Genomic DNA, 10,077 nt, shown 5'->3' with positions numbered 1-10,077 from the left:
CTTTTCCAACAAGGGTTGTAGCTAAGCTAATAATAAATCTGCACTCTCAGAGTGTTTTTCTAGTTTTTTAATAATTATCTTAAAACATTTTATTTTGATTCTTATTTCTTCTCTTGTAGTTCATTTATTTCCTTGTTTACATTCCTCACTGGGCTGTTTTTCCCTGTTTGAGCCATTGGGCTTATAGCATCTTGCTTTTTCAACTAAGGTTGTAGCTTAGCTAATAATAAAAATAATAATAATAATAATACGGTTTAAATTGAAAAATATTATTATTGTTGTTGTTGTTGTTGTTATTGTTATTGCTGCTAGCTAAGCTACAATTCTAGTTGCTCTTGAAAAGCAAGATGCTATAAGCCCAAGGGCTCCAACAGGGAAAATAGCCCAGTTAGGAAAGGAAATAAGAAAAGTATTATTATTATCCTTATTATTATTATTATTATTATTGTTGTTGTTGTTGTTGTTGTTGTTGTTGTTATTGTTGTTCTTATTATTACTAGCTAAGCTACAACCCTAGTTGGAAAAGCAAAATGCTATAAACCCAAGGGCTCCCAAGAGTGAGGAAAGGAAATAAGGAAATTATTATTATTATTATTATTATTATTATTATTATTATAATTATTATTACAAATTTGGGGCCGGTAGATGAATGACCTTCAGGCTGCATGACGTTATAACCAACCAGTGTGCTACTGATACCAAAAGCCATTAAACATGACCTCCTATCTCCTCCAGCCAGGTGAACGACGTTAAATTCCCTCTTCCTATCTCGCTTATCATAGAATAATCTAAATTATCCCTCCTCCACATATGCAAAAATTAATCAATTCAAATAAAGAAAAAATTCCTTCATATGCAAAAATCAGTCAATGTAAATAAAGAAAAAATTCCTTCATATGCAAAAATCAGTCAATGTAAATAAAGAAAAAATTCCTTCATATGCAAAAATCAGTCAATGTAAATAAAGAAAAAATTCCTTCATATGCAAAAATCAATCAATCCATAAAAAGAAAAAATTCCTTCATATGCAAAAATCAATCAATCCATAAAAAGAAAAAATTCCTTCATATGCAAAAATCAATCGATCCAAATAAAGAAAAAAATTGCTTCATATGTAAAAATCAATCAATGTAAATAAAGAAATAACTCCTTGAGAAAAAATCAATCAATTCAAATAAAGAAAAAATTACTTCATATGCCAAAATCAATCAATGTAAATAAAGAAAAAAATCCTTTATATGCAAAAATCAATCAATGCAAATAAATAAAAAATTCCTTCACATATGCAAAAATCAATCAGTGTAAATAAAGAAAAAAATCCTTCATATGCAAAATTCAATCAATCCAAATAAAGAAAAAATCCTTCATATGCAAAAATCAATCAATGTAAATAAAGAAAAAATCCTTCACATATGCAAAAATCATTCAATTTAAATAAAGAAAAAATCCTTCACATATGCAAAAATCAAACAATTCAAATAAAGAAAAAACTCCTTGAGAAAAAATCAATCAATTCAAATAAAGAAAAATTTTCTTCACATATGCAAAAATCAATCAATTCAAATAAAGAAAAAAAATCCTTCACATATTCAAAATTCAATCAATCCAAATAAAGAAAAAATTCCTTCATATGTAAAATTCAATCAATCCACGTAAAGAAAAAATCCTTCACATATGCAAAAATCATTCAATGCAAATAAAGAAAAAATCCTTCACATATGCAAAAATCATTCAATGCAAATAAAGAAAAAATCCTTCACATATGCAAAAATCATTCAATGCAAATAAAGAAAAAATCCTTCACATATGCAAAAATCAATCAATCCATATAAAGAAAAAATTCCTTCACAGGAAAAAATCCTTCACATACCTAAGTAAACGAACCAACGTGTCCCCAATTCGTGGCGTAGAATAATCAACTCGCCGGTTCAGTTCAAGAAGAGGAATGAGTCTTCGAATTAATGACTCGACCAGACACTCAAGGCCGACTAGTGTTCGGTTATCAACTGCTCGCCTTTACAGGTGTGTTCTATGAAAGGGCTAAATTGTTTTAAAAACTTTAATTTTTGCGCTCCATGGCCCTATTCCCCTGACCTCACCGTCCCTACTTTAGGAGGGCCAAATTGTTTAAAAAACTTAATTTTGCGCTCCATGGCCCTATTCCCCTGACCTCACCGTCCCTCCTTTAGGACAACAAATAAGCAAATACTCAATTAATAATTTATCAATATGAATAGGAGCGCTTGGACATTGCTGAAACTAACGAAGTTACCACTGATCACGTGACTACAAAACAAGTAGAGACTGACCAATCAGGGGAAATCCTTTTCCAACTAATTCACTAGTTCAAACGTTGGAAAATTAATTTTTCGGAGGGCTAAATTATTATTATTACTGTTATTATTATAACATGCTAAGTACAACTTTAGTTGGAAAAGCAGGGTGCTATATAGGATGGCAAAGTTATTGTTATTACTATTATTATTATAACTAGCTAAGCTATAACTTTAGTTGGAAAAGCTGGGTGCAATATAGAATGGCAAAGTTATTATTATTATTATTATTATTATTATTATTATTATTGCTTGTTAAGCTACAACCCTAGTTGGAAAAGTAAGATGCCATAAGCCCAAGGGCTCCAACTGGGACAAATAGCCCAGTGAGGAAAGGAAACGAGAAATTATATTACTATAAGAGAAGTATGAACAATTGAAATAAAAATAAGTTACAGCATTAAAACAGATCTTTCATATATAGACTATATAAATTTCAAAAACACGAGGAAGAGAGAGAAGATAGAATGGTGTGTCTGAGTGTACCCTCAAGCAAACCATGGTACAGAGGCTGTGGCAATACCTAAGACTAGAGAACAATGGTTTGATTTTCGAGTGTCATTTTCCTAGAAGAGCTGCTTACCATAGCTAAAGAGTCTCTTCTACCCTTACCTAGAGGAAAGTAGCCCCTGAACAATTGCAGTACAGTAATTACTTTCTTGAGGGAAGAAGAATTGTTTGGTAGTCTCAGTGTTGTAAGGTGTATGAGGACAGGAGAATGGGGAAAGAATAAACCAGACTATTCGGTGTATGTGTAGGCAAAGGAAAAATGAGCCATAACCAGAAAAGGGGATCCAATGTAGCCACTGAACAAATGGTCCTCAATGCCCTCTGGTGGGATGGGGGTTTGCCATGTGTGTGCCTCATGTGATGCATTGTAGGCAATTTTTCCTCATTCAATTAACAACACTAACATAACCGAAAAAAAACCTGTTACTTAAGAGGTTAGCTACCACAATGTAATTGTTCAGTGGCACGTTCCCACTTGATAAGGATAGAAGAGACTCTTCAGCTATGGTAAGCAGCTCTTCTTGGAGGACACTTCAAAATCAAATTATATTTCCTCTCCTTACTGGGCTATTTTTGCCTGTTGGAGCCCTTGGGCTTATAGACTCCTGCTTTTCCAACTAGGGTTGTATCTTAGCTTGTAATAATAATAATAATAATAATAATAATCTTGGGTAGTGCCATAGCATCTATGCCATGGTCTGTCATGGGTTCAGGGTTTAAACTTTTAAATTAATTAACTTAGTTTGGGGTAATTTGCATGGTTTCAAGGTGATGTTTAAGGCAATTCAGAGGTAATTTCGGTTTTACGAAATTACGATCTTTAAATTTAAAGAAATTGGAAAAGTTTTAAGGTAATCTAAGGTAAAAAGCCCCACCATTCTAAGGTAATGACCACATACTCAAGTTTAAAGCCTGCCTGGGTTAGAGTTCTCTCGCTTGAGGGTACACTTCAAACACACTATTCTATATGTTTCTTTTCCTCACTGGGCTATTTTCCCTATAGGGTCTCCTGTGCTTATAAAATATAGCTTTTCCAATTAGAGTTGTATCTTAGTTAATAATAATAATAATAATGATAATAGTAATAATAATAATAATAATAATAGTGTTTTTGCAGCCTCCCTTCTAGCTCTAAATGCACTCCCTTTTTAGTATTCTAATATCCTTCCATCTTGCTATCAAAAGTGTGAACTTTTACATAGAGGCTATATCTGCTTGGTTGTTATGTTATAGCATATGGTTACGAACAAGTAATGGTTTAACTCTTAACTATAGTCAGTTATTTTTAGTTAGGCAGATTTACACCGACTCGCAAGGGTGCCCTTTTAGCTCGGAAAAGTTTCCTGATCGCTGATTGGTTGGACAAGATAATTCTGACCAAACAGAGAGCAGGAAACTTTTCCGAGCTAAAAGGGCACTGCTGCGAGTCAGTGCAAATGCGCCTCATTAAAAAAATTGAGTATAGTATGGTGTCGAATCTCATCAGGTGAGGAAAATTTATTCATTTACTTCCAACAGGGATTCAAGGTTTACAGTCAATTGAGTATGCACAGAATAGTAGATAATGGCGAACTTGAGATGTCATTTTAGATTTATGGTAATTTTGTCCTTTTGAAAAGCGGTAAAGAAAATTATTTGGTAAGATTAGAAGTTGAGAATTCCACGCGGGAAATTAATGTAGGTATCTAGAATGTTAACCTAACTAGCTAGTATCTGTCTAATGATTATTATTCGTATATCCTTTATTATAGTGTTTTTATAATAGATGATCGATTAGTCATACGTCTGGGCCTTAGACTTAATCTATTGGTTTGTCTTGTCTTGATATTGCCCATTCTGTCACCAAAACCGCGTTCATTAAAGGTTTAAAGGTCGCTCATGAATAGCAAAGGCAAGGGACAGTGACAGTGCCCTAGAGACTGACTATATATACACATGATCAGCGCCCAAGCCTTCTCTTCACCCAAGCTAGGACCAGGGATAGCCAGGAAATGACTGCTGATAACTCCCCAAACCCTTCATCCTTAGCTCACAAGGATGGTGTGGTTGCAGACACTACAAGAAACTATCGAGCTTGAAGAGATCTCGAACCCGGGTCCAATAGATCGCCAGGTATTGACGTTTATCCAATAGGCTACCATAAATTTGAATGTAGTTGAAGTACGATGTGTTCTTCATCTCAGGTCAATATTAAGAAATCTATAAAATAAATTTTTTTCTTCTAAAAACACTTCATCTAATTTTATTTTCTCGTATTTTCTTAGAGTCGTCTCCTACTACCTTATCTCGATCCAGGCTTCTCTACCATATGTGCATGTTATTCTATAGACATAATAAGGTAGAGAAGCCTGGAACGAAATAAGGAAGTGGCAGACGATTCCAAGAAAACACGATTTTTTTTTTTTTATATATATAGAAACATTTCTTTCATGTAATTTAACACGGAAATTTGTGCGTTGAGTAATCTGTTTATTATTATTATTATTATTATTATTATTATTATTATTATTATTATTATTATTATTACAAGCTAAGCAACAACTCTAGTTAGAAAGAAGGATGCTATAAGCCAAGTGCTCCAACAGGGAAAATAGCCCAGAGAGGAAAGGAAATAAGAAAATAAATAAACTACAAGAAAAGTAATGAACGATGAAAATGAAATGTTTTAGACATGATATTCATGTTGAGTAGCCTCCCCGCTCCCAGCGCTGGACCACGTTCCAAAATTTGGAATTTGGATTCAGCCATTCCAAAAGTGAATTTGTTAACGTATTATTATTATTATTATTATTTGCTAAGCTACAACCTTATAGTCCATTTCTTTTATCGAGGCAGATTTGCACCGACTCGCAGCGGTGCCCTTTTAGCTCGGAAAATTTTCCTGATCGCTGATTGGTTAGAATTATCTCGTCCAACCAATGAGCGATCAGGAAACTTTTCCGAGCTAAAAGGGCACCGCTGCGAGTCGGTGCAAATCTGCATCGCTAAAAGAAATTGACTATAGTTGGAAAAGCGGGATGCTATAAGCCCAGGGGCTCCAATAGAGAAAATATCTCAGTGAGGAAAGGAAACAAAGAAAAATAGAATACTTTAAGAAGAGTAACAAGATTAATATAAACCATAAAAAACTTTAACAAACCAAGAGGAAGAGAAATAAGATAGCATAGTGTGCCCGAGTGACCCTCAAGCAGGAGAATTCTAACCAAAGTCAGTGGAAGACCATGGCACAGAGGCTATGGCACTACCCAAGATTAGAGAACAATGGTTTGATTTTGGAGTGTCCTTCTCCTAGGAGAGCTGTTTACCATAGCAACGCAAGTTGAAAGATTCATCAAACTTTGCGAAATATCTTTCGAAAGAGTTTCTTTGCGTTTCTTCTCTCACCCACATCGATCGTTACCGCCCACGGTTAACGAGGATTCCCCGCCCACTTTCTTCCCACACCCACCTTCTTACCACGCCCATTCCCACCCACCAGTTTTCAATCTACGACGCGTTCTTAGTGATCTCTCCTACCGAGTTTTTTTTCTTTTTTTCTGTAGGGTCACGTCTTGGAGTTTTAATTGAGTCTCTCTCTCTCTCTCTCTCTCTCTCTCTCTCTCTCTCTCTCTCTCTCTCTCCACAGGCTATTGGTCCATATGCTCATATCATTTAAAAAGAGAACACTTTTTTATCTCTCTCTCTCTCTCTCTCTCTACACAGGCTATTGGTCCATATTCTCTTATCATTTAAAAAGAGAACACTTTTTTACCTCTCTCTCTCTCTCTCTCTCTCTCTACACAGGCTATTGGTCCATATTCTCATATCATTTAAAAAGAGAACACTTTTTTACCTATCTCTCTCTCTCTCTCTCTCTCTCTCTCTCTCTCTCTCTCTCTCTCTCTCTCTCTCTCTCTCTCTCTCTCTCTCAGCACCGGCCTTTGCTTAATAATCTTGTATCTCATTTAAAGAGAGACCGCTTTTTTATCTCTCTCTCTCTCTCTCTCTCTCTCTCTCTCTCTCTCTCTCTCTCTCTCTCTCTCTCTCTCTCTCTCTCAGCACGGGCTCTTGCTAAATATTTTTGTATTTCATTTAAAAGAAGAGAAAAACTTATGAAGTGATAGTCGTGGTTTCCAATAATGAGCATTGTAATAAATTTATTTATTCTTTGTAAAATCTAATGGTAAATTTTCATTCAACCTATGATTTTTATAACCGTGTGATTCTGGAATCAATACTGAAAATGATATATCTTAATTTCCATCCAGTTATTTAAGTTATAATTTCCTTTTTTAAGCTTCTTGGTGTTTGCACCATCATTTAATTCATGAATATTATTATTATTATTATTATTATTATTATTATTGTTGTTGTTGTTGTTATTAATTAAGTATTGCCTTTTTTAATTTCTTCAAGCAAAAAAGTCTTGCGTGTCTATCCAAGGCAAAAACAGGGTTCAACAAGGTTCAAGTTTCAGTCATCTGTTAACACCAAAACTAGATTTTTACCTCCGCCAACGAAGTTGGAAGAGGGTTATGTTTTACAACCTGTTTGTGTGTGTGTGTTTGTTTGTGAACAGCTTCCTGACCACAATTTTAATCGTAGAATGATTAAACTTGCAGTGATTAACTGTTATGTAAAATAGCTGGAAATAATTAAATTTTTGAAGGTCAAGGCTAAAGGTCATGGTCACGGTCAGGCAAAATGTCCAATTCACGTAATCAACCATAAGTTTGGAAATTGTCACAGAGACTTCAAACTTGATTCATATTTGAGTATATGAAAATCCACGCCAATTAATGCATTTTAGGGTCAAAGTCAAGGTCGGGCAAAAGGTCGAAAAATAAGTTGCAGTGGCGGAGGTCTGTTCTCTTCTGAGTACCCTTCTACTTAAGAATAGCAACAATGATGTACGGATTGAATATATTTGGAAAAATAGGAAACAGACATTTGTGTTAATAAGTAGTCGAAATTTAATTGGAATTTTAAACTAATAAAAAAGAGCTTTAACCATATTTTTTTAAATATTTTCCAAAAATAGAAAGTAGAAACTTATTAGAGACGGTGTTGCAAAGAGGGAAAGAAATATTAACGAATGCGTGAATAAAGTTATGCATTGGCTCGAAATATGTAAATGAATTGATGCCGATAAATAAATGAATAGTAAATGAATAAGTGAATGAATAGTAATTGAATAAATGAATGAAAGTTAAGTGTATGAATGAATGAATAGTTAATAAATAGTAAATGAATAAATAAATGAATAGTAAATGTGAAAATAAATGAATGAATAAACGATTGAATAGTAAATGAATAAACGAATAATTATTTAATGATTAAATGAAGGAATAGTAAATTTATGAATGAATGAATAAACGAGTGAATAGTAAATGAATAAACGAATAATTATTTAATGATTAAATGAAGGAATAGTAAATTTATGAATGAATGAATAAACGAGTGAATAGTAAATGAATAAACGAATAATTATTTAATGATTAAATGAAGGAATAGTAAATGAATGCATAGTAAATGTATGGATAGCAAATGAATAAATGAATGAGTAGTATAGAAATATATGAATGAATAGTAAATGAATAAACGAATGAATACTAAATGAATAGATGAAGGAATAGTAAATGAATAATTGCTTCTTAGCGAATTTTTCATTCCAAAATGAAAGGCTCGATTTAGCATCCCATAAAATTAGTGGAAATGAATAACATTTGATAACTAAATAATAAGTAGATATATAAAATAAATGTAGTTATAAAAGGGTAATTGGAAGAAGGACTCATTTGTTAATTAACAGATGAATAGAACCAGAAAAAGGTTCAGTCACGTCCAGGTGAGTCAAACAGAAGGTAAGAGCAATGACTCTCTCTCTCTCTCTCTCTCTCTCTCTCTCTCTCTCAGCACCGGCTCTTGTTCCATGTTTTTATATCTCGTTTAATAAGAGAACAGTTTGGTGGATCTCTCTCTCTCTCTCTCTCTCTCTCTCTCAGCACCGGCTCTTGCTCCATGTTCTTGTATCTTGTTTAAAAAGAGAACAGTTTGGTGGATCTCTCTCTCTCTCTCTCTCTCTCTCTCTCTCAGCACCGGCTCTTGTTCCATGTTTTTGTATCTCGTTTAAAAAGAGAACAGTTTGGTGGATCTCTATCTCTCTCTCTCTCTCTCTCTCTCTCTCTCTCAGCACCGGCTCTTGTTCCATGTTTTTGTATCTCGTTTAAAAAGAGAACAGTTTGGTGGATCTCTCTCTCTCTCTCTCTCTCTCTCTCTCTCTCAGCACCGGCTCTTGTTCCATGTTCTTGTATCTCGTTTAAAAAGAGAACAGGTTGGTGAATATCTCTCTCTTTCTCTCTCTCTCTCTCTCTCTCTCTCTCAGCACCGGCTCTTGCTACATATTCTTTTATCATTTAAAAAGATACTTCTCTCTCTCTCTCTCTCTCTCTCTCTCTCTCTCTCTCTAGCACCGGCTCTTGCTCCATATTCTTGTATCATTTAAAAAGATACTTCTCTCTCTCTCTCTCTCTCTCTCTCTCTCTCTCTCTCTCTCTTAGCACCGGCTCCTTCTCTATGCTCTTATATCTCATTTAATAAAGGAACATTTGTTGATCTCTCTCTCTCTCTCTCTCTCTCTCTCTCTCTCTCTCTCAGGGAAATTCCTATTATGGAAATGTCCATTCCAAAGGGAAGTAATATCTCATGGAAGTTCTACTCTTGATGTAATTGCCAGTCTTAGCCTAATTAATAATAATAATAATAATGATAATAATAATAATAATAATCGACTCGTCGACGGACCATCCTTCGGTGTGAAGCTCCTGTCGACTTTTAATATCCGTCGAGGTTCCAGTCGACATATTTTCTCGTCGAAATCTCAGTCATTTTTAAACTTATAGGGAAAGAGTTTTCAAATAGAAAAACATAGTGCAGACCTCCGCCACGGCAGCTTATTTATCGAAACCAGCTTGCCTTTCCCAGAATCAATTTAGACCGTAGGCGTATTTGAAGTCTGTGTGACAACCATGCAAGAACTTAGGGTTAAGGTTAATTCAGTCGACCTAGACCTTTGACCTTGACCTTTGACCTAGGACTTTCAAACTTGAATCAGTTCCACGTCTCGACATAACAATTAATCCCTGAAAGTTTCATTACTCTTTGAGTAAAATTGTGGCCAGGAAGTTGTTCACAAATAAACAGACAGAGATACGGGCAAACAGGGGCGAAAATATAACCTCGTCCCAACTTCGTT

The sequence above is a fragment of the Palaemon carinicauda genome, chromosome 29 (assembly GCF_036898095.1).
Source record: "Palaemon carinicauda isolate YSFRI2023 chromosome 29, ASM3689809v2, whole genome shotgun sequence".
NCBI lineage: Eukaryota > Metazoa > Arthropoda > Malacostraca > Decapoda > Palaemonidae > Palaemon > Palaemon carinicauda.
This window is presented reverse-complemented; position numbering follows the sequence as displayed.